This window comes from Staurois parvus, unplaced genomic scaffold, assembly GCF_062004578.1.
Source record: "Staurois parvus isolate SC_StPar_1 unplaced genomic scaffold, SC_StPar_1.0 ptg000884l, whole genome shotgun sequence".
NCBI classification, from domain to species: Eukaryota; Metazoa; Chordata; class Amphibia; order Anura; family Ranidae; genus Staurois; species Staurois parvus.
Window position 1 is genome coordinate 511,380 of NW_028318680.1, and position 24,452 is coordinate 535,831.

Sequence of the window (24,452 nt, forward strand, 5' to 3'; positions counted from 1 at the left end):
GTTTTAGGATGTACTTTGCACACCCAAGATCTTCAACTGGTCAAACATCAGCTTTCTTGAAAACAGGAAGGATTATTTTAAGATTGCAAGGGCTTTTGGATTGCAAAGGGATTTAAAGCATTTAAGTTATTTTGTTGTGTCTGCTTTACATTCATGGAACTCATATCAATCATATCACTGAACATTACTGGTTTTTCTAATGAAATAACACATCAGAAGCTGTTTTCCATCAGACTCTCAAACTAAAACTCTGTATGGCCCCTTCTAATCAGAACTGCACAGAATGAGGAAGAGCCATAGCCCTGTCTTCTCTGGTCCTGTGTAAATTTGAGATTGAGTCCTTTATTCTTTTGTCTATTTGTCTGATCTTATTTACCCTTTTAATCAGCTATGAATAGACAACCTCTTTGACATCTGTAAATAAAATAGTTAGGCATATCGGAAAATGCTTGAAAATATTTTACATATCAAGTTCTGCTGTATGTTGTCATTGAGGGTACTACGAGTTATAGTGACACTATTGGAATACAGTGTTCAAGTATTTTGTGCAACAACTATTATTAACAGTATTCAGTAGAGATATATTTTTCAACCAGTAGATGGCAGTGTTTATAGATTTGTAGCTACATCTATGGTAAACTCTATGTCTTTTCTCTGAATAAAGTTTCCTGTTTCCTTGTTGCAGTGAAGCATAAAAGCATATGTTGCCTGTGCACTGTCTGTTCTGTAGGGCTTTATACAGAATTTCTAACAGATATAATTGGCAGCATCATAACTTTTTGTGGAATATTTGGAGTAATAAAACTTTTTTTTGAGTTTTATAACTTTAAAATAAATCAGTTCAGGAACAGAGCAAAAAGTCTTCCAGGCCAAGAGTTTCTAACCTAAATTAACTAAAGAAAAAATATTTGTGGTCCTGGGTGGCCTGGGCTGGAGTGTTTTAGCCTCAAATAGCACAATTCTCTTTCTTTAGAGTGAAACATTTAATTAGATCTCACCACAGAGGATAAAAAAGTGTAGACACAGACATTTATCTTACAGACTGATTAATTGGTCAATGCTTCATTGTTACTGCTGCACATGTTGTTTAAAATAATTGGTTTGAACCCAGACAGAAATCTCTGATGTATTTTTGGGATCAATTCCATTAAAAGGAAATAAAATATTTTTCTGCTTCTTCTGGTTACTGTCATTAAAGTGGTAGTAAAGGTTGTTTTTTTTACTTGTACCTACAGGTAAGCCTATAATAAGGCTTACCTATAGGTACTTTAAATATCTCCAAAATGTGCATCGGCGCATGTGCTTTAAAGGAAGGGCATACCTGTGCCATTCCTTCAGAGCTGTGTGCCGTAAAACATGACTCACAAGCATGCATGGGAGTGACGTCATCGAGACTCGACCATTCAAGCCACCGCAGTCCATGAACTCAGAAGAAGGCATGGGTGAAGATGGAAGCCCTGTCAGCGGTGACAGCGCGCTGAAGGTTTTTTACCTTCATGCATTCTATACATGAAGATAAAAAACCTTCTGTGTGCAGTATCCCCCTAAGAACCCCCAATACTCACCTAAGCTCCCTCTAAATCAAGAGATGTGCACTGGAGTCTTGGCTATCCCTGGACTCCCTCTTCTCATTTGGCTGAGACAGCAGTGGGAGCCATTGGCTTCCATTGCTGTCATTCACAGTAAGTGAGCCAATGAGAAGAGAGAGAGGGCACGGCATAGCCACAACTCCGTGTGTTATTGGACACATGGAGCAGCGGGTGCCCCCATAGCTGCTTGCTGTGGGGGCACCTGACAGAAGGGAAGATCCAGGAGAGCCTGCAGGGGACCCGAGAAGAGGAGAATTCAGGCTGCTCTGTGCAAAACCACTACACAGAGCAGGTAGGTATAGACATGTTTGCTATTTAAAAAAATTAAAATGATGGATTTAGAATCAATTTAAGGTATGTTTCACATAATACTCTTAGCGCATATCTCTCCTTATATACCAATTTCATGTGCACATATGATATATCCTGTATAAGAACAAATCAACCAACTATATAATAATAAATAAGTGCAGTCGAACATATGAAAAAAAAAAAATATTCAGTCCGCCATATGAATATGAAAAGTCAACCATATGAAAATTAAACAAAAGTTCAATCCAACATATGTCTCCAGAGATCAATTCAATCTTGAAAAAAATGGTGATTCCTTCACCAAATAGATCATTAATCAGCCTCTTACCAGAAGTTTAGACCTCACTTCCAGAGATCAATACACGCTTATGTGCTCACATATGGCACTCATCTCCCTGGTAGGATACTCTCATCGCCTCTTCCATACAGTGTATTAGAACTCAGAAAGACTTTCCTTATATAGACAGATAATCCCTCTGAAGGAGAAGATCAAGAGGGAGCAATGGTGTTATACCGTAAAACCAATGTTTCTTAAAAATAAGCAGACATATACTCACAAACGATGAGGAATATAAGAGCATATACATAAAAAATGCCAAAGCCCCGAGTGTCAGCGTGTGTGTGACGTCACCAGCTAGGCCCCCTCAACATGTTTCAACACCAATCCGCATCTCCAGGGGTATGGAGCATACGGTTCATACTAGCACATGATGACATTGAAGGGGAAAAGTTTTTTTTTTTAATTCTCAGGTTTACTACCACTTTAAGTATTAACTAAATGGCACTTGAGTAAACTAATCAATGAACAACATTTTTCAGCACCAGTTGGGTCTGCTTAAAAATGTATTGCCATTGCACGTAAAGGCCATCTCTAGCTCGAGTTTCATAAAGAGCTGCCATTCAGTTGGATAGACTACCAACAGGGGAGGACTGACAACTCATGGGGCCCCCAGGCAATAGGGGATCATGGGGCCCCTGTGTCCTTGCCCAAACTCAAAAAAGCCTATGAAAAAGGTACCAGGGGCATCTCATGGGGCCCCCTACTGACCCCGGGCCCTCAGGCATTGCCCAAGTTTCCAAATGGTCAGTCCGCCCCTGACTACCAAACAAGTAAATTAGAAATGGATTTATGTTTCCTGAACTGTAAAGTGCCTTCCAACTTCTCTAAACATCTCCTTCACATCCCCCTACCCACACCCCATGGTTACTCATGAATGTATCCATAAATATCCAGAAGGGACCTGAAGAAGGAAACAAAATAAGAAAAAAATGATCAAACTGTAAATGGAGAGCGTTGGTGCTGCCCTAGGTATTGGCCCACTTGTGTTTGGTGTGTATAGATACAGCCCTGCTGTGAGGTTTGGGAATTGTGTCCCTTCAATCCTCCTCTTCTTCTGTGTTATGACAGGACACAGTTGGTAAGGTTCAAAGGACACAGGCAACCAATGCTCCTGGAAGCATTCAAGACACAGACAAAAGACATAGGTTGCCAGGTATCATACTCTTCTATTACGGGGGAACTGTAATTCTTCCTAATGCCATATAACTATAGTATATTCCCTTTGCACACATTCCTGGAAGTATGGCTCATCAATAGAGGGTGCTGTAGCGACTACCAGCTGGAACTACAAACATCAGAGATAAATGTAAATATTCACCAGCACACCACGGACCTCGATATGGTCCAAAAAAGGTTTTCATTCCAAAAAGATCACATCACAAAGAAAAGTGCAACGTTTTGGAGCTGCGCAGGACCCCTTCGTCACATGCCTGATGAAGGGGTCCTAGATACTGAAATGCATTGAGTTGCTGCAATGTGATTGGCTGATTAGCAATTTGTGTTACCAAGCAATTGGTAAAGTGTCCGGTGAGTGAATATGTAGACTGCTGGGTAAACTGACAGCACTATATACAGGGGCTAGACAAAAAATGAAAACACTATATGATTTGCAGGTGTGAAGGTTATGACATGTTTCGCATTGAAAGCGGAAGTGATGTAACACTCTTTTGCTTCCGCTGTGTGATGAGACACCTAGCTAACAGGTGGGAAGCCTTACTTTCATCATTCACTGTGTGCGCTGCTAGTAATACGGAGTCATGTCAGAGCTTACTGAGCTTCAAAGAGGGCAAATTGTTGGTGCCTGCTTAGCTGGTGCTTCTGTCACTGAAATCACTGATTTATTTGCTGTGTCGGGAGGTACAGTACCAAAGGTTATGACAACATATACAGTTTCCAGAAAAATGTCATCTGATAAGCATAAGCATGGTTGACATGGCCAACTGACCGAAACAGACAAAAGGACATTGTGCAGGATTGTGACCCGGAATAAGAAAACAACTGCTGCAAAAGAGACTGCAAAGCTCAATCTCAGTCTTAGCAGGGACAAGCAGTGACAGCCCACTTGATCCAGAACAAGCCTGCAACTCGATGATTGGCCAATGAAGGAGCAGCAGCACAGGTCATCACAATTTCCTCCTGTCCTCACATTTGCACTGGAACAGCCTGATTTGCTCCTAGCAGTGCCCCCAGCCTGTGCTGGGGATTTAGAGAAACTAAAACCAAATCTCTTTTGGGTACTTACACTAGCTGCAATAATAATACATTTAACTATTTTTTAAAGTGGTAGTAAAGCTACTTTGTTAATTTCTACCTACAGGTAAACTTATAATAAAGCTTAGCTATGGGTAAAATGAACATCTCCTAAATGTGCACCATTTAGAAGATATTAATGTTTTTTTATTTTTACAGCTAGCGCATGCGATCTGAAGGAATAGAATACCAGTGCTGTTCCTTCAGAGCACTGCACTGTGTCCCGAAACTCCTGTGCGCATGTGCAGGAGTGATGTCATCGCGGCTCAGCCAGTCACCCTGAAGGAAGACCGGGTGAAGATGGAAGTCTACAGTGGTGACAGGAGGGTTTTGTTTTAAGGTAAGTTTTACATAATGTGCTAGTATGCAATGCAGCATACTAGCACACTGTGCATTTACCTTGCAAGGGTAAATGCATAATGCAGGGGTACCTTTTTTTGGGGTGGGGTGCGATTTACTACCGCTTTAATAAATGCACGTCTCTACTGATATATTTATACCTGCCACAGACATATGGGTAGATTTACTAAAACTCATGCATTCAGAATCTGGTGCAACTGTGCATGGTAGCCAATCAGCTTCTAATCTCAGCTTATTCAGTTAAGCTTTGGCAGTAAAATCTGGAAGCTGATTGTTTTATATGCAGAGTTGCACCTAATTTTGCACTTTCCAGCTTTGGTAAATAAACCCCATAGAGTATTAGTAGGTTCATTAGCGCCTGTCTAAATTGGCTCCTTGTGGACTGATATAAATGTACAATATGTAAAGTGTTGCATAAGTTGTTGGTCCTATAAAAACATCTTTAATAAATAAATCAATAATCTGTTTGGAGTTCATTTTTAGACAGCAGTTGCAAAGTGAATTTATTTATTTTTATTTATTTATTTCAAGTACTTATATTGCGCTGTCAATTTACACAGCGCTCTACATATATATATATATATATATATATATATATATATTGTACATTCACATCAGCCCCTAACCCTCAAGGGGCATACAATCTAAGGTCCCTAACTTACATTCATACATACATATACTAGGGCCAATTTAAACAGGAGCCAATTAACCTACCAGCATGTCTTTGGAGTGTGGGAAGAAACCGGAGTAAACCCACGCAGACACAGGGAGAACATGCAAACTCCAGGTAGGTGGTGCCATGGTTGGGCTTTGAACCAACGACCCTAGTGCTGCCAAGCGGAAGTGCTAACCATTTAGCCACTGTGCTGCCCATTATTATTATTATTATTATAAAGGATTTATATAGCACCAACAGTTTGCTCAGCGCTTTACAATATAGAGGGATACAATACAGCAACAATACAGTTCAAGAGGGTTAGGAGGGCCCTGCTCCTTGGAGCTTACAATCTAAGTAGAACAAAATCCTGCCATGCATTTGTTGCACGCAAATGAAAAACCAATATTGTGGGTTAGGAGAATGTGAGAAATTAGGGATTATTTCCTGCTGCCCGATAAAGGGGTGGTAAAGAGGGGTCCACTCCACATGCTAATGAAAAACCTCCTTTAACTAGCTGCCGACCGCAGATAGCCGAATGACGGCTGCACTGCGGCCGGCCAGTTCTGAGTGGACGTCATATGACGTCCTCCCAGAACACGCTCTCCTGCGCGCCCCAGGGGTTGCGCACCCGGCGATCTCCATGATCGCTGTGTCCTACGGACACAGCTGATCACGTGATGTGGTAAAAGGCCAATCACAGCGGCCTTTTACCACGTGATCAGCGGTGTCCAATGACACGCTGATCAGAGGGAAATGCAAGTGCCGGTTCTCGGCTGCACTTTCCTCACGCTGTCAGATCGTGAGGAAAGTACTGCCGAGAACCGGCAGTTGTCAGAGCGGGGATCGGCACCGATCATCGGGGCACTGATGATCAGTGCCCTGATGATCGGTGCCCAGCAGTGCCACCCGCAAGTTCTGCCCACCTGTGCCCAGCAGTGCGCCCACTAGCTCCGCCCACCCATGCCCAGCAGTGCACCCACCCGTGCCCAGCAGTGCACCCATCTGTGCCCAGCAGTGCACCCACCTGTGCCACTCTGCAGTGCCACCTACCTGTGCCCAGCAGTGCCACCCACCTGTGCCCACCCACCTGTGCCCACCAGTGCCACCCACCTGTGCTCACCCACCAGTGCTGCCCACCAGTGCCACCCACCAGTGCAGCCCAGCAGTGCTGCCAGTCAGTGCCACCAGTCAGTGCTCAGGGGTTGTGCCAGTCAGTGCCGCCAGTCAGTGCCCAGCAGTGATGCCAGTCAGTGCCGTCTCTCAGTACCCATAATCAGTGTCACCTATCAGTGCCACCTATCAGTGCTGCATATTAGTGCCGCCTATCCGTGACACCTCATTAGTGCTGTCTATCAGTGCCGCCTATCCGTGCCACCTCATTAGTACTGCCTATCAGTGCCCTTTAGTGCTGCCTATCAGTGCCGCCTATCAGTGCCCATCAGTGCTGCCTCATCAACGCACATCAGTGAAGGAGAAAAAATACCTGTTTGAAAAATTTTATAAAAGAAACAAAGAAACTTTTTTTTTTCAAATTTTTTGCACTATTTTTATTTATAGCGCAAAAAGTAAAGCGCCCAGTGGCGATTAAATACCATTAAAAGAAAGCTCTATTTGTGAGAAAAAAATGATCAAAATTTCATATGGGTACAATGTTGCATGACCACGCAATTGTTAATCAAAGTGCGGCAGCGCTGAAAGCTGAAAATTGGCCTGGTAAATAAGGGGGTATAAGTGCCTGGTAGGCAAGTGGTTAAATAATGCATCTATAACATTCTACTGTATTTCTGAAAATGTAAAATAGATTCCTTGGTGTCAACACCAGTTCAAGGATTGTCTTGCTACTGTATATACATCAACCTGCAATGCAGCATTTGCCATTTTATCTTAATCTAATTAGTATCCAGGATTGGAGGTTAATGAGTACTTCCAGAGAAAACTGTCAGAGATACTCTGAGTAATCTGCTTAGGATAACTGTAGATCCATCTATAGACAATTGTCTGTATGTTCTCTATTAGTAGACACTGGCCAAGGAAATCAGGGTTAGTCTGGGTTCAGAATGCCACACATGAATGATCAATGCAGACAGTGTTTACTGACACCACTCTGTACTCCTATCCTCTAGCCATTTGGATGAAATGAGATTAAGTGTGATTGCTCTGAATATGTGACCTTGACATGCACAGGGACAGAACCATAAATTGTGGAAAGGGCTGCTTCTCACCACTGACAAGATTTATGCCCCAAAAACCCCATACACCACTGTAACATTACGCTTAATGGGATCATAATTAACTGCCAAAAGATCTAAATATGCTTGTATGCACTATTAAGGAAGCTAAGCAAGCAGATGGCAGACTGGTAATTTACACCATACTTAATAGCAAGGTGACACTTCAAAATGCATAGCATGAGGTTGTATCGACAAAGTATACACTGCAACTACCTATTTGAGGATATTCAATTACCTAATAAATATGACTGCAAAATTGAAGCTACAGTTTATTTAACAGATTAATGTCATTAAAAGTGATGGTAGTTACGCAGTAGTTTTCAAGCTAACTTTTACAAGTCAAACTGCAGCACTAAAATCATTGAAGCTGAGCTCCAGGCAAACAGCTAAGTCCACAGATGAAATACAAATATGGGAGCTGTTTTACCTGCCAAAGGAGTTGTATTTCTATCCATCAAATCCTGATATTTATACAGTTCTGCCACACGGCTAAGCCAAGTCTAGCAGGGCAAAAGACCCGATTTCTCTCTCCTGCGGTTAAGGTGATACTAAACCCACAACAATAAAATTAGTGTGTATATGCAGTAAAACACACTCACTGTGGAACCCAAGGAGTTAATCCTCCCCAGTGTGTAAAAAGGCTGTTTGAGCCAGTCTTCTCTTATTATCCCCTTCTTTTACTGTCCCCAAGCTATCTGCTGATAGTACAGAGCCCTAAAAGGCACTCTGCACATGCCCAGTTTGGTGTGTGTTTTTTTTTGGGAGGGGGCGTATGATTGGCATAGGGATAGAAATAGGGTCAGATGGTCACACATGCAGCCTCATAGGACAGTCAGAGGAGAAGGAACACTCCTCTTACAAGCTTTATCCAGTGTTCAGACACTGATAGAAGTTACAAGACTGCTACTGTATATATTTCTGTTGAGAAAAGGTATTTAGCAGTTTATATCTAATAAAGTCATTGCATTTCCATGTTGTGTGTACTGTGGGAGACCAGATATACTGAATGCAGGGTCCTGGGTTTAGTAACACTTTAACCTCTATGTAGAATGGGTGGACGGGAAGCTTTGCCGATGCAGGCTGTACTCCTGCGTGGCTCACAGAGACCGGTGGTCCATGTGTTACCCAGACACAGTGGATCACATTACCGCTGTGTCCAGGTGATCACATGGTGTTTTACCATGTGAATGCTGTGAACAATGGAAAGTGAAAGTAAAGATTGTTTTTCTCTGCTCTTTTACACTTACAGACTGCTATTCCAGCCACTCCAGTGTCCCTGATCACTGCCCCAGTATATACACAATAAAACATGCAGCCAACCCCTGTCATCTGTCATACCCCAAACCATCACCCTGATCACTGCCATATACCATACCAGTGCCCTGATCACCACTGAATGGTTGGTAAGGTGAATGAGCCTGGCAACAATATTCATAATGTGCTGGAGCGGGGACAGCCTATGTAAAGGTAAGCCAGTAAGGAGGGAGTTGCAGTAGTCGAGACGAGAGATAACCAAGGAGTGAATTATGAGCTTTGTGGTATCATTGGCTAAGAAGGGGCGTATTCTGGAGATGTTGCAGAGGTCGAGGTGGCATGATTTGGACTGGGATTGGATGTGGGCCTGAAAGGATAGTTCAGAATCCAGGGTTACCCCTAACACCCCGGCATGTGGGGATGGGTGGTGCTATTGATCCTGACCAAGAAATCAGGGGAAGGGGTACGTGGGGGGGGGGAAATATTATGAGTTCAGTTTGGATAGATTGAGTTTTAGGAAGTGGTGTGATATTCAGTCTGATATGTCTGTTAGAAAATCGGTGATACATGAGGAAACTGATGGGCTGAGCTGAGGAGTAGAGATAGATTTGTGTGTAATCAGCATAGAAATGGTATTGTAAACAATGGGAAGTTATCAGCTGACCCAAGGAAGAAGTGTAGATCGAAAATAGGAGTGGTCCAAGGACAGAACCTTGGGGGACTCCAACAGTAAGAGTAGGAGAGGAGGAAGTAGAGTTGTAAGTGACGCTGAAGGTGCGGTGAGATAGGTAAGATTCGAACCAATGGAGAGTACAGTCATGGAGACCAAGTAAATGGAGTTTTTTGGAGGAGGAGGGGGTGGTCAACTGTGTCAAAGGAAGCAGAGAGGTCCAAGAGTAAGAGTACGGAATAGTGACCATTGGTTTTAGTGGTTAGTAAGTTGTTTGTGAGTTTTAGGAGAGCAGTTTCTGTGGAGTGTTGTGGGCAAAGGGGATCGAGAAGCTTATTCTCAATAAGGTGGCAGCTCAACCGATCATAATAATAATAATATTAAGTCATCTGATTTGTGTTGGAAGAGGGGCGGACTGTCTTCCAGGAGGCTGAGATATCAGCTTAATCTATTAGAAGTGACTGCAGATAGCAGAAAGAGGAGAGATCAGAGAGACACCAGAATCACTGCTTTGGATTTGGGTTAGTAAACACTAAAGTGAGATGCACTTTGTTCATTTTTCATGTCTGAGGTTTATCATGAAACTGGACTAGTGGGTTCTTTTTGAATGTCAACCACACATTGATTCTTCATGTTTTATCATCTTCAACTTCTGTTCAAAAGGTGGCTTACTGCCAGACTCTTTGGGTGCAGAATGGTAATGCAGGCACTGTAGTGGGGCAAGGCTTCAGGAAAATACACTGGCGATGCTTCATAGTGACTCCAAATATATGGGCTATATATGCAATGCAGATGTGGATGAAAAGGGAGGTGTGTCCAGGGGTGTATTGTACCACGAGGCAAACAAGGCATTTGCCTAGGGAGGCATTGTCTCAGGGGGGCAGCAGCAGCTTTCACAGGGGCAGCAACATTTTTCAAGGGGGCAGCGCTACCCCCTAAATGAAGGGATGGAATAAGGGACACACACAGAATGGGGACCAGGTGGGATCTGAGAGAGGCTGCAGGCTGCTTTATGGTGTTTGCAGAGCCTGACTCTTGTTCCCGGGGATGTCCTGAGCTGTGAAGGTGAATGTCTTCTCTATCGCAGGAGTTGGGGGTTTGCCAGTGTATGGGGGGAGGTGGTAGTGGAAGGCTCCTTCGGGTGGGGTGGGGGGGCTGGGGTGTTGCTGGTCAATGTCAGGCTCTCTTCATGGGGGAGGGGGGTATTGGTCAATGTCAGGGTCTCTTCATGGGGCAGGGGAGCAGAATTTTGTATTGCCTAGGGCAGCATGAAACCTAAATACACCACTGTGTGTGTCAGTGACTACACTGTTCTAACTTATAGTGTCTGCTGCACACAGTGGTCATAGACATTCTCCTGCTACTCTGCATGGGCTGTCAATAGTTAAAACAGCATGTGCTCCGAATGTTCTGCAAATACTGAGGCAGAGAATGAGGATCTGCCAGTTATAATCACATCATTAGTTTCAATGTTGTAATAAGGGAAAAACTTTGAAAATATATGGTCTGCGCTGATGAAGTTCACTGCAGAAAAGAACAGATGCTCAAAATTGTTTCTGAAGCACAGAACTGACTTCTGGGAAACAGTGAACCAATCACATGGTCACGATCTGATATTTCTCAGTAGAGACTTGCAGAAATTATATTACAAGCAGGAAAATATACATTTTTGACAATTTTAGAAAATTTTAGCTGGCTGCAGATCAAAATATGTTCACCTTCTATTTTACTATTTCCTTATCAATATTAACAAAAGTTGAGTTTCCCTTTAACCCCAAAACAGTCTGTATTCACATTGACTATTGTCCATTGCCAAGTGTTTAGGAACATGTTGTTTAACCATTGTACATGATGTACTCCTACTGGACAATGTAGAACAAAGAGGCAATCGTAACACTTTGTATAAGATCATGCCATGAGATAAAACTGTGTGACCGTCTGACCTGCTGCATTTCAGTCTTACACATTAAAAGGCTCTTGGAAAAAAAAAGTTTGTCAGGTTCTTAAAATAAAATAAGCAAAACTGCTGTGACCTGTGGGGTTACTTAGCCATGTCTTCTGAATACCAAATGTATCTCAATATTCATTTGACCTCGACATACTGCAGGCAGCCAGCGGTCCAAAATTATACAGCAGTGAGTCACCCGCTAAAGTCTGCGTTGGTGGAACATCATTACTAAGTTACCTTCTTGTTTTTCCACAAGCTTCAAGGCTGTAAATTAAGCCTATTGACATTTTACACATGGATATAAAAGGTTTCTATCTTGCATGCATCTTCCACAAGTCCCTGATGAGAAATACAAATATTTCAAGATAACTAAGATGAATAAAAAAAACAATTAAATTACCTTACTTCCGAGTGATCAGCATGGAGGTGACTAACTCAAGAAAATGTACCAAAACTTTAGTGCTCATTCACACATGCTTTGATCCAGCTGTATATTTTTTGCTATTACCATAACCTACTACCAAAGAGCAGCCCAAAATAAATTCTCCTGCTCCTGACAATTGCAGCGAATCCACACGTGTATGTTTTTATTTTGCTTGTAACTGTAGTAGGGCCCAGAAATAGGGTACATTTTTACTTTTATGATCCTACCTAAAACACACTGACACTAAGGGGAGATTTACTAAAACTGGTGCATTGAGAATCTGGTGCAGCTGTGCATGGTAACTTCAGCTTGTTCAATTAAGCTTTGACAATAAAACCTGGAAGCCGATTGGTTTCTGTACAGATCTGCACCACATTTTTGCACGAGGCAGTTTTCGTAAATAATTTTCTGCCACTGATACTAATTTAACCACTTGCCGCCCAGCCACCGCATATAAACGGTGGCAGGGCGGCACTCGTAGGCAAAAGCACGTTTTAAAATGGCTGCCTTCAAAACCGGTAGGGGGCCCGCCCGCCCTACCTGTCCCGCGGGTGTCAGAAGCGGGTGTCAGCTGCAGGGTCACGGCCAGTTTTTACCGGCCGTTTTCCCGTGATTGACGGTGATCGCTGACACAGAGCAGGGCTCCATTGTTTACACACAGCCCTGTTCTGTGTCAGTTCTCTAACAGCTTGTGAGAAGCTGCAGAGTTTCTCTCCCTTGATCAGCTCCCCCCTCCCTCCCCCTGTCCAGTACACACCCCCGCCCCCTAGTAAAACACTCCCCTTACACTGCAAATTCTAAAAATGTTAACCCCTTCCTCCCTAGTAACATTAGTACAGTTTCAGTGGTTTTTTTTCACTGATCACTGTATTGGTGTCACTGGGGATGTCAGTGACCCCAAGTCTGTTCCCCCCCAGTGTCAAAATGTCCGCCGCAGTCCTGCCATAAGTCGCTGGTCGCCGCCATATGTCGCTGATTGCCGCCATATGTCGCTGATCGGCGCCATTATTAGCATAAATAAAAATTAAAAATTCCAGTATCTTTCCCGCCATTTGTAAACGCTATAACCAATTAATTTACACGTATTGGGATTTTTTTTAGCAAAGACATGTCGCAGAATGCATTTTGGCAGAAATTTATGACTAAATTTGATTTTTGCATTTTTTTTTTACTGGACTTGTTTTATAGCAAAAAGTCCAAAATATTGTTTTTTTTCCCTCAAAATTGTCAGCCTTTTTTTTATAGCGCAAAAAATAAAAACCGCACAGGCGATCAAATACCACCGAAAGAAAGCTCAATTTGTGGGGAAAAAAGGATGTAAATTTCATTTATGTACCGTATTGCATGACCGTGCAATTGTCCGTTAAACTAGCACAGCGCTGTATAGCAGAAAAATGGCGTAAATTGCAGTATTTATACCATAGTTTGTAGACGCTATAACTTCCACACAAAGCAATCAATATACGCTTATTGGGATTTTTTACCAAAAACATGTAGCAGAATACATTTTGGCCTAAATTTATAACCAACTTTGAGTTTACTATATATTTTTTATAGCTGAAAGTAAAAAATATTGTTTTTCTTCAAAATTTTTGGCCTTTTTTTGTTTATAGCGTTAAAAATAAAAAGCGCACAGGTGATAAAATTACACCGAATGAAAGCTCTATTTGTGTGAAAAAAAGGACGTAAATTTCGTTTGGGTGCAGCATTGCATGACCGCGCAATTATCAGTTGAATTAGTGCAGCACCGAGTAGCAAAAAGAGGCCTGGTCATTAAGGGGGGTAAATCCTCAGGAGCTTAAGTGGTTAAAAAATGTTTTTTTTAAAAAAAAAGTTCCTATCCAAAATATACTGATGCTGACTTTTGACCCCAACCTTTGACCCTGATCTTAACCTTTGTTTACATTTTTCTCCCCTAGCAAGGAGAGAATTATACTATGTAACTTTCTCTCCATTCAGAGGAGAAAAAACACAGGGGCAGGCTGTATAGTGACTGATTACTGTGATGGCCAATCGGAGGCTATCACAGGTGACTCTTGGTTCTTGATCATTACTATGAGACCTGGGGGTCTTGGTGAATGCCCAGTCTCTGTCCTGGGAGCTTGCAGTAAAGCACATGTACACATATATGTGGTCTCAAGGAAGAAGACCCACTTAAGTGAGGCCATGTATTGTATATGTGTAGAGGTGGTTGCAAGGGGTTAAAGTGTAACTGCACCTATTTTGTAGTGCCTCACCCTCAGCTTCACAGTTTTCCAGTCCAGTCTTCTGCCTTTCTTTAATCCAGTGAGGCTCTATGACCTCAATAGCACTACACCACTTGTTAAAGTCTTCCCAGCTGGGCCTGTGCATGCACTGTATACTCATTCATTCCTATGGAGAGTTAAGCTAGGTAAAAACTGTGAGGTTCTTTTTCTTGCCCAACCAGTGAATTAAGCAATGTGGATGCAAGGATTAACTCCCCCCCCCCCCCCTGTATTCTGACAGCAGGGATTCTTTAGTGTTGCAGCTATGAACCTTGAAAAAGATTTGCACACTCTAATAACAAAGAGTTAAAGATCTAGAGGCTAGACTTCTGCATTTTATGTTAATGAGGGAGAACTCAGTGTTTCCCTCCTCGTCAGTGGGGAAAGATTAAAGCCAGCTAAATATGGATAAAATGTGGCTGGTTTAGCAAAGACAGGCTGAATTTCAAGCCATGTATGGCCCCAGTGGTTGAACAGAAGTTGATCTACCTGTTGGATTTTCCCTGCTCAATCAGCACTGCAGGCTATAGCCAGCAATGATGATCAATGTGTCCTGACAATAGGGAAGTCTTCCCACTGTCAGAATACAATAGCTCATCAAGGAGAATTTCCCCATCCACCTTGAATGTGAGGATGGGGGAATCAGGTCAGTTTTTTTAGTTCAACCCACCAGTTGACTGACAAAAACTGATTCATCTATGGTCTGCCTTAGTTTCCTCTCATTTAAAATTGTTTAAAAGTGAAGATTGCAGTCTTCCTGAGGCCTGATCCAAACAAACCTAGAAATATCTAGGTAAGAAATGTTTTTATAATTATTTTAGATATGTGTGAATGAGAACACATAAAACATATAGTGATGGTTTTACAAAAACAGGCATGCTACTGAGCGCTTTATTGTCTCCCCAACACAATTTCAGATGCACCTCAGACATGCATTCAGCACAATGCATGGCAATGCAACAACCTGAAGTGCGGTGCAGTATGCTGACAAAAAATGGTGCTTGCATTATTATTTGGCAGCACTCCAAAATGCAGGTTAGTGTGTTTCTGCACATTGCACTGCAACACATTTTGCAAGGTGCCGTCTGAATGGCACCCAAAAATTGAATGCAAAGCACAGCCACGAGTATAAATGAGATAAAAAGAAATATAGTAGTGAAGAACTTTAGAAAGTTTGATTGATGACTTTTCATTCTAAAAATATACTCTGGCTGTCATGCTAATCTAAAGGCTACAATATTTTGTAAGACGTTATCAGACCACAAGTATGCAGATAAGGAGCTCTGCATTCACTGTAACTTTCCTGATCTGTGTACTTGTCAGGCAGCCAGATAACGTGCATTTTCATAAGCAGGTCACATATATCTCTTAGCATAGGTTTCTGTTAAATGGAAAGAAATGACATAAGATACATACCTGTATATTAGCTTTAAAGGTACCACCAGACATTAGGTGATTGAAGAATGGTCATATAGGCGGGCTTTCAAACTTCTGCAGGCACTGGCAATCAAGATGTAGGCAGGTGCCTCTATTGTATTATGTTATGCCTGCTACTGTGTTATATTCCTTTAAATGTCTGATGCATACAGGGTTAAAGTGTTACTAAACCCAGGACCCTGCATTCATTATATCTGGTCTCCCACAGTATACAAAACAAGGAAATGCAACAAGTTTAGTCAATTTAAACTGCTAAATACCTTTTCTCATTAGCAGTTAGAGCAGTCTTGTAAGTTCTATCAGTGTCCAGCAGAGCACATGTTAAAGCTTGTAGGAGGAGTTTTCATTCTCACCTATGAGGATGCAGGACCCCTGACCCTCTGTCTGGACAGTGCTAATTGGCCCTGTGCTGATCACATTCACTCTTCCAAGAAAAAAAAAACTCTCCAGCAGGGGCGGACTGACAGCTCATGTGGCCCCCGGGCAATAGGGGATCATGGGGCTCCTGTGTCCTTGCCCAAACTCAAAAAAGCCTATGAAAAAGGTACCAGGGGCATCTCATGGGGCCCCCTACTGACCCCTGGCCATCGGGCAGTGCCCAAGTTTCCAAATGGCCAGTCTGCCCCTGCTCCCTAGCAATACACACCAAATTGAGAATGTGCAGCTTGCCTCCAAGCCTCTGTTCTATCAGGAGATACTCTATATTGCCAAAAGTATTAGGACACTCCTCAAAATCATTGGCTTCAGGTGTTCGAATCACCTCTATGGCCACAGCTAAATAAAATGAAGCATCTGGGCATGCAGACTGCTTCTGCAAATATTTGTGAAAGAAAGGAGTGCTCTCAGGATTTCTGTGAATTCAAGTGTGGTACCGTGATAGGTTGCCACCTGTGCAATAAGTCCATCCATGAAATTTCCTTGCTACTAAATATTTCACGGTCAACTGTTAGTGGTATTATAACAAAGTGGAAGCAACTGCGAACAACAGCAACTCGGCCATGAAGAGGTAAGGCCAAGCAAAATGACAGAGCAGGGTCAGCGCATGCTGAAGCACACAGAGAGCAGAAGTTGCCAACTGTCTGCAGAGTCAATAGCTAAAGAGCTCCAAACTTCATGTGGCCTTCAGTTTAGCACTATAATAGTGCACAGAGAGCTTCATGGAATGGGCTTCCATGGCCGAGCAGCGCCATCCAAGCCTTACATCACTAAGTGCAATGCAAAGTGTCGGATGCAGTGGTGTATAGCATGCTGCCACTGGACTCTAGAGCAATCCGATGAACGAGTCTGGGTTTGGGGGTTGCCCGGAGAATGGTACTTGCCTGACTGCATTGTGCCAAGTGTAAAGTTTGGTTGAGGGGGGATTATGGTATGGGGTTGTTTTTCAGTGGTTGGGCTTGGCCCCTTAGGTCTAGTGAAGGGAACTCTTAAGGCTTCAGCATACCCAGACATTTTGGACAATTTCATGCTCCCAGCTCTGTGGGAACAGTTTGGGGATGGCCCCTTCCTGTTCCAACATGACTGCACACCAGAGCACAAAGCAAGGTCCATAAAGACATGGATAAGTTTGGGGTGGAGGAACTTGACTGGCCTGCACAGATTCCTGACCTCGACCTGATAAAACACTTTTGAGATGAATTAGAAAGAGGACTGCAAGTCAGACCTTCTCATTTGACATCAGTGCCTGACTTCACAAGTGCGCTTCTGAAAGAATGGTCAAACATTCCCATAGACACACTCCTAGACCTTGTGGACAGACTTCCCAGAAAAGTTGACGCTGTTATAGCTGCAAAGGGTGGACCAACTCAATATTAAACCCTATGGACTAAGACTGGGATGCCAGTTAAATTTTGTGTGCGTGTAAAGGCAAGCGTCCTAATACTTTTGGCAGTAAAGTGTATATTGGGGACAGTAGAAGAAGGGGAGGATCAGAGAAGACAGAATCAAACAGCTTTCTTACACAATGCAGAGGATTAACCCCTTAGCTTCCACAGTGAGTATAACAAGCATGCTTTACTGCATACACAGACTTATTTTACTGTTGTGGATTTAGTAACACTTTATTGTAATTGTGTGACATGTCTTCCCCTGTATGTGTGTGTGTCACTTCCTTCTGGCTCTTTATGTAAGGAAAGACAACTATGTGGTGCAGTCCAGTGTGGAGGCAGTACAGTGTGGACCTCTGTACATGTAAATTGTTCATCCCACAGCGTACCCCTAAATGGGACTCGAAATTGAGCAACCACATGCATGGTTGTATCTATGGACCTTCCTAACTTTAAAGTATGGGCAGCACCACTAGGAAACAGTACAGTCAATCACAGCATAACCAAATCATGTACAGCCAAATATAGTGTGCTCTATGGTTGTTTGGAATTTTTGGAAGGGATGTACTACCGCTCCAGTAATCTGAATTCTTGTTCAAAGGAGAAGTTCTCTGTGTCATTTACTTGAAATGGCAAAATCAAATGTATCACAGTTACTGTATGTGTAGTCATAGTGTATCCAGAAGAACACAGTTAAAGCCATAGTTTACCCTCTACATTATGAGCAAGCAGGGAACTTCACAGTTAATATTTTCGGATACAAAGTAAAGAGTGTGCATCAATTTAACTCTTAATGGTGTGTGAAGAGTGTACAGTAATAATAAGCAGCCAGCTGACAGAGGAAGCAGTAGCAGTGGCTGCTGACAAAGGTTCTGGTAGTGAGGGTAGCGTAATACTTCATAGATTGACTATCATGTTTTGCATTGTATTGGTATTGTTCTGTCACATGTTCTGTCCCCCTTTGTAATGTACAGCTCTGAGTGAACCATTGGCGCTTTATAAATACTGTATAATAATAATAATAATAATAGATCTTGCTTAGTGGCAGGGTCTCCACGTTGGAGCCCTCTGTGGTACCGAACTCTTCTAAGAACCTGACCTGGGAGCCACAGTGTGCAAAGCCTTGCAAAGTGAAGTATTGCGGTGTGCCTCTTTGCGTTTGGGTGGAATACAGTTGAAGATACAATGTAAAGAGACAAGACGGTAGAGTTTAGTGAGCGCTTATTGCCACTTTATCAAAATGACTTTGAAGTCATGTTTAAAGAATGGGTAGGAACAGACCACATCATCGGCTGAGTAGAAGACGCCATCCTTCTACTAATGTGTGGGGTTCAAAGGTAAATTACAATGGTTCACAATACTCCCCTGTGTCTCCTTGGAGGGACCTTCTAACAAAGAGACTTCAGAGTCAATTTTTTTGGCCAAGTTGGATATTTTCACTTGAAAGTCCACTGTCCTACTAAGGATACAGTAGTACTGAGAATGTGATTGTGTAACAGACAGCTTGTGTGTTAGGTTCTTGCCTGAAGCCTAGTACACACGTTGAGAAAATCTGATCATTAGTACACAGCTTTTGTCCGCTATGCTCAGAAAGGAAAGAATACATTACAATACAAAACAACACATTACATCACTTTCGAAGTTGCATTCTGCCATACAAGAATTTTTGTAACTTTAGTAACCTCTTCATTTTCGATATGAGACTAGCACACAACCCCCCCTCCCCCCTAAAAAAGCAGACATTTATTTGTCTGATATTCTCATCGTGTGTACCAGGCTTAATATGAAGGGGAATAAGTACTGTTCACATGTTCTGCAAATATCTGTGTTAGTCTTCAACTACACCCCTGGAATGTTTAACAACATAAAAATAAATAAATAAATAATGCAGTTCTATATGCAGTATTTGACTTTCTGTGGCCAAGTCTACTAAGCAGCAAAAATGTGCTAGATCACAACAGAGTGAGATACCACTGCATGGGATGTTTCCCAAAAATCCTATGCACTACATTCTACAAGCAAACGGTAAAATAAAGACCTTTTTTCTCCCATATAGTGGCATATAGACTGGAATAGGCGTTAGAACCAATCATAACTTTGTTGATCTGCATCGCATTGCCAGTCTAAGGGCTCATGTACACGGGACGTTTGGAGAACACTTCTGAACGCTGGAAATTGACAGCAGGAAAATGCAGGTTAAAAAAATGTTTGTTTTGCCACGTTTGTATACCGTGTTTAGCCGCGTTTGCGTTCAGAAGCGTTTTTAAAGATAAGCACAGGAGAATCTCCCGAATGCAATGAAAAGTGGTAAATTATTAACTATTTCAGACTGTTTCAGAGAGATACACAGAGTAGAAGCAGACAGAGCAGTAGGTGTTGACATTAGCTAGGTGTGAGTTGCTCATTAACATTTCTTTTGTTTCCAAGGGTGGGAAGGTGCCTGCTGGAGTGAGTCATTAAGGTCATCTGGCAGGGGGTCTTCATGAGGGATTTGAGCTGTGAATGGTCATTAACATATCTTTTGTTTCCAAGGGTGGGAGAGGTCTGAAGTGTGAATTGGTCATTGCAATGTGTGACAAGCTTGGTAGGAACATCCTGTGTTCAGTGTTTTCTCCATCTGAGCACCTTGAAAACACTTTACATGCATTTTTTATTGATGTAAAAAGGTTCTGGACAGCATCAGGAACTGGAAGAGTTAAAAAAAATTTCAAATGCAAACGCTTATAAACACGATTTGCTGCGTTTAGCTGCATTTTGCGTTTGAAATGCTGATAGAATCGACATCTGAAAGCAAGTTTGTTGCATTAAAAAAACGACTGTAAACTCAGCTGCTTGTAAACGACTGTAAATGAAGATGTGTACATGGACACATAGGAAAACATTAGGGTGAGTTCAGGGGCTGCAGAAAAAAACGCTGAACAGCTCCTAAACGTGAGTTTACCAGCTGCAGTGTACATGAGCCCTAACACCAACAATCATGAAGGTAGAGAACAGGGATGACCTTATCAGTGTGCTATTACTCCTTCATTGTCCAATCCTTAGGTTGAGTGCAAGTATTTGTCCAAGCTATTCTGATAAGCTGCATTGAAGGACAGGCACCTCGTCATCCAGAGATGCCAGGATCACACAACTGGATAAACAAAACTGAAAATCCTTGGCAATGTAAAGCAGTTTACCTATATTTATTTCATCTTTTGTTTTCTGGCGTTTCTATCTAATATTATGGCTTGCACTGGTAGTGGTCTGTAGTTCAAGTCATCTATTTTAACATTATCTTTGCTCAGATTTATAAAGATATTTGCATTCATGGAAGGACAAAACACTTCAATATTTAAATCATGAATATATTTCTGCTTGTTTTACTGTAAGGTCAAGATTGAAAGATGAAATGGTATTTTTTTCACAACTAAAATGACTTACTTTAACACACAGTCTTCATTAGTTAAAACAGTGCAAACAGAAAAACGCTAAGGGCAAACAACAGTTCCCTTAGCAACCAATCAGAATCCATGGCTGCTTTGGGATACTTGACTTCACACTTAGACTTTTGCACAATTTGTTCAGTAAGCCTGATGGAACATGTTGAGAAACTGTTCTTTGTTAGCTGTTGTTATATTATTTGTGGTCTTCTTTTGCCCCCTTTGCTACATAAACATATGATCCAGCCTTAATGAGAATTTCCAACTTAAAGCAGAGCTCCAGGCTCCCCCCCCCAAAAAAAAAGCTGATGAGTTTTAAGGACACTTACCTGTCCAGCGATGTCCTCACCCGAGCCAATTCTTCAGTCGGCTTTCGGTGCAAGTGCCAGCATCTTCAGTAAGGTAAACCGGAAGTGAAGCCTTGCTGTGGTTTCCTACTGTGCGAAGTTTGCAGTGCTTTGTGAATGGACCCACAGTCTTTTGGGACCTCTGAAATGTCCAAGAAAGCTGCAGAGGAAGAAGGGGGGGGTGAACTTCTGACTCAGATAACTGCAGCACATCTGACTGGAAGTGGGAGCCGGTACCTGTCATAACCAGGTACCTGCTCCCTCCCCCCCAAAAAATGCCAAATGTGGCAGTGGAGGGGCGAGGAGGCAAACAAGTGAAACTTCCCTTTTTGGGTGAAATTCCACTTTAATATCATACTGTTTTCATGGAACACAGGAATACTCACACTACAAATTTGTTATAGAATAAAAGAGAAAAGAAGCGCCTCTAAGTGCAGTATAAAACAACTTTAATAAGTATCCAATGTAGAACAACTCACATTATGTATTTTGAAAGCAAGCTCAACTGGATGGGAGGACGGCTGTGTCAAAGCTGTGTCAGCCGCGTCTGCACTATGAAGACCGTGGATGTAGCTATGCATGCTGGTCCACATACGTCATCACGCTGACTCCGACATCGCTTCTCAAGGTGCGTTCCAGATGCCATCTTTAGAAGGCAGCACATGCCGGCCGACTTTCTTTGTACATCCACGGTCTTCATAGTGCGGATGCGGCTGACACAGCATGGACACAGCCATCCTCCCACCCAGTTGAGCTTGCTTTCAAAATACATGCTGTGTCAGCCGCATCCGCACTATGAAGACCGTATATGTACAAAGAAAGCCCGCTGGGATGTGCTGTCTTCTAAAGATGGCATCTGGAACGCAACTTGAGGTGCGACGTCGGAGTCAGCGTGATGACGTATGTGGAACAGCATGCATAGCTACATCCATGGTCTTCATAGTGCGGATGCAGCTGACACAGTATGGACACAGCCGTCCTCCCATCCAGTTGAGCTTGCTTTCAAAATATATAATGTGAGTTGTTCTACATTGGTTACTTATTAAAGTTGTTTTATATTGCACTTAGAGGCGCTTCTTTTCTCTTTTATTCTACACAGAGCTTGCTACTACTACAAGAGGCTTACCCTAATGCTATATGGACTTTTTACCCTATATTGGACTTTTGGACTTTTATGCTTTATAATTCATAGGAGCTGGGTGATTGCACTTTGCGCTGATTATCCTTTGTATTGAGTTTCTTGTTGTTTTTACAAATTTGTTATGTATGTTTTGTTGAGAAAAACTGTAATATGGTTTTAGAAGAAATACTCACCTATGACCCACCAATTATTATCTGTAGCCACTATCCCCCACAAGGAGTGTCTGGCCATGATTTACTAACACAGTACATTTTTTGTTAGTTCAATAAAAGCTGTATTTATTTCAAAGATTAAATCATGTACAAAGGAGGTTGTCTTTACTGTATTTTAATTCCTCAGTGCATGATTGAGTGTTCATTTAGTTTTGAAAAAAGTACTTCTTATATCAGTATCTATTCCACTGGGCTTTGTGTCAGTAATGTTAGTGAGTTATCCTGATGACCAGGAGCTAGGAAGGGTATAGGTCTGCCCACCCCCAGGTGTTCATGGTGCTTCCCCTTTGTGGTGGGCTATAAATGCAAGGGGAGGCAACCTGAGGACTGGGACCCTCCTCATAGGAAAGGGATGCTGCAAGATGTAACTCTGCCAGGAGCATGTGACCTTTCTATTGGGGTACCCAAGCTGAAATCAGAAGCTGATTGGCTACCATGCACAGCTGCATCAAATTTTTCACTCTTCAGTTTGAGTAAATCAACCCTATAGTCACCAATCAGAATTCATTTTACTGAAGACAAAGTAGTGGCTTCTGAATGGTTGCTATGGGCACCCCACTTTGCTTCTAGCACCCTGCATTTTTATAAAGTGCTCTTCTGTAGCTAGGTTTACTTTAGGCACAAAAACATTCTTAAATGTAGTGAGTGCTGTGTCATAAACGTCATCTATTGCTGGGAGAGTGTAGAAAATGCACTGTCCTGTTCCCAGACAGTGGATAAATAACACATTCTTCCTATTGTAGCTAAGTCCTCCTGATTAATATGCATTTCCCAAACATACAAATCCAGGCAGTAAAAGGTATTGCAGGCTCACCAGGGCGCGGGAAAGAAAGGTAAGGTACAGGCTGCTGTAGTGATAGCATCCAACCTACCAATCCTGTTGTATTCTGGGAGTTCAGGCGCACATGAGTATATTATAACAGGAATAGGAACTGGAACTAACATATACAGGGAATAGTAAGTAATATACATGTAATGACTATAAATAGGGACATATACAGGCCAGAAGTATGAAGAAGACACAATGGGACTAATTTACTAAAACTGGAGAGTGCAAAATCTGGTGCACCTACGCATGGTAGCTAGAGATGAGCGAATCGAACCTGGCGAAGTGGAATTCGTTTCGAATATCAGGAAAAATTCGATTCGCATCGAATCCGAATTTTAGCAAACTTCGGGTGCACGAATCAAATTTTTCCCGATCAGCCGGCAAAAGTGTCACTGCAGAGAGCTCCGCTATTTCTGACAGTTCTGACAGTTCATTTACAGCGGTTGAAACATTGTATCTATTTGTTTCCATTTAGGATACAGATGTTTTTATTCGGAAATAAATAGATACAATGTTTCAACCGCTGTAAATGTGAAGGAACTGTCAGAGTACTGTCAGAAATAGCGGAGCTCTCTGCAGATACACTTTTTGCTGTACTGGAATACTTCTTCTTTTCATTCTTCTTCTTCTTTTCATTCTTCTTCTTCTTCTTTTCATTCTTCTTTTCATTCTTCTTTTTCTTCTTCTTTTCATTCTTCTTCTTTTCATTCTTCTTTTCATTCTTCTTCTTCTTTTCATTCTTCTTTTTCTTCTTTTCATTCTTCTTCTTCTTCTTTTCATTCTTCTCATTCTTCTTTTCATTCTTCTTTTCATTCTTCTTCTCATTCTTCTTTTCATTCTTCTTCTTTTCATTCTTCTTCTTCTTCTTTTCATTCTTCTTTTCATTCTTCTCATTCTTCTTTTCATTCTTCTTTTCATTCTTCTTCTCATTCTTCTTTTCATTCTTCTTCTTCTTCTTCTTT

General features: G+C 42.1%; 1 long non-coding RNA gene across 1 annotated transcript in view; it reads right to left on the reverse strand.

The window, feature by feature from the left end:
* Positions 1 to 8,445, reverse strand: part of LOC149442492 (uncharacterized) — a 104,862-nt gene extending 96,417 nt beyond the window's left edge. Inside the window, exon 1 of the long non-coding RNA XR_016306718.1 lies at positions 8,340 to 8,445. This is a non-coding gene — a long non-coding RNA (uncharacterized LOC149442492). The remainder of the gene's footprint in view (positions 1 to 8,339) is intronic.
* Positions 8,446 to 24,452: the final 16,007 nt, after the last annotated feature.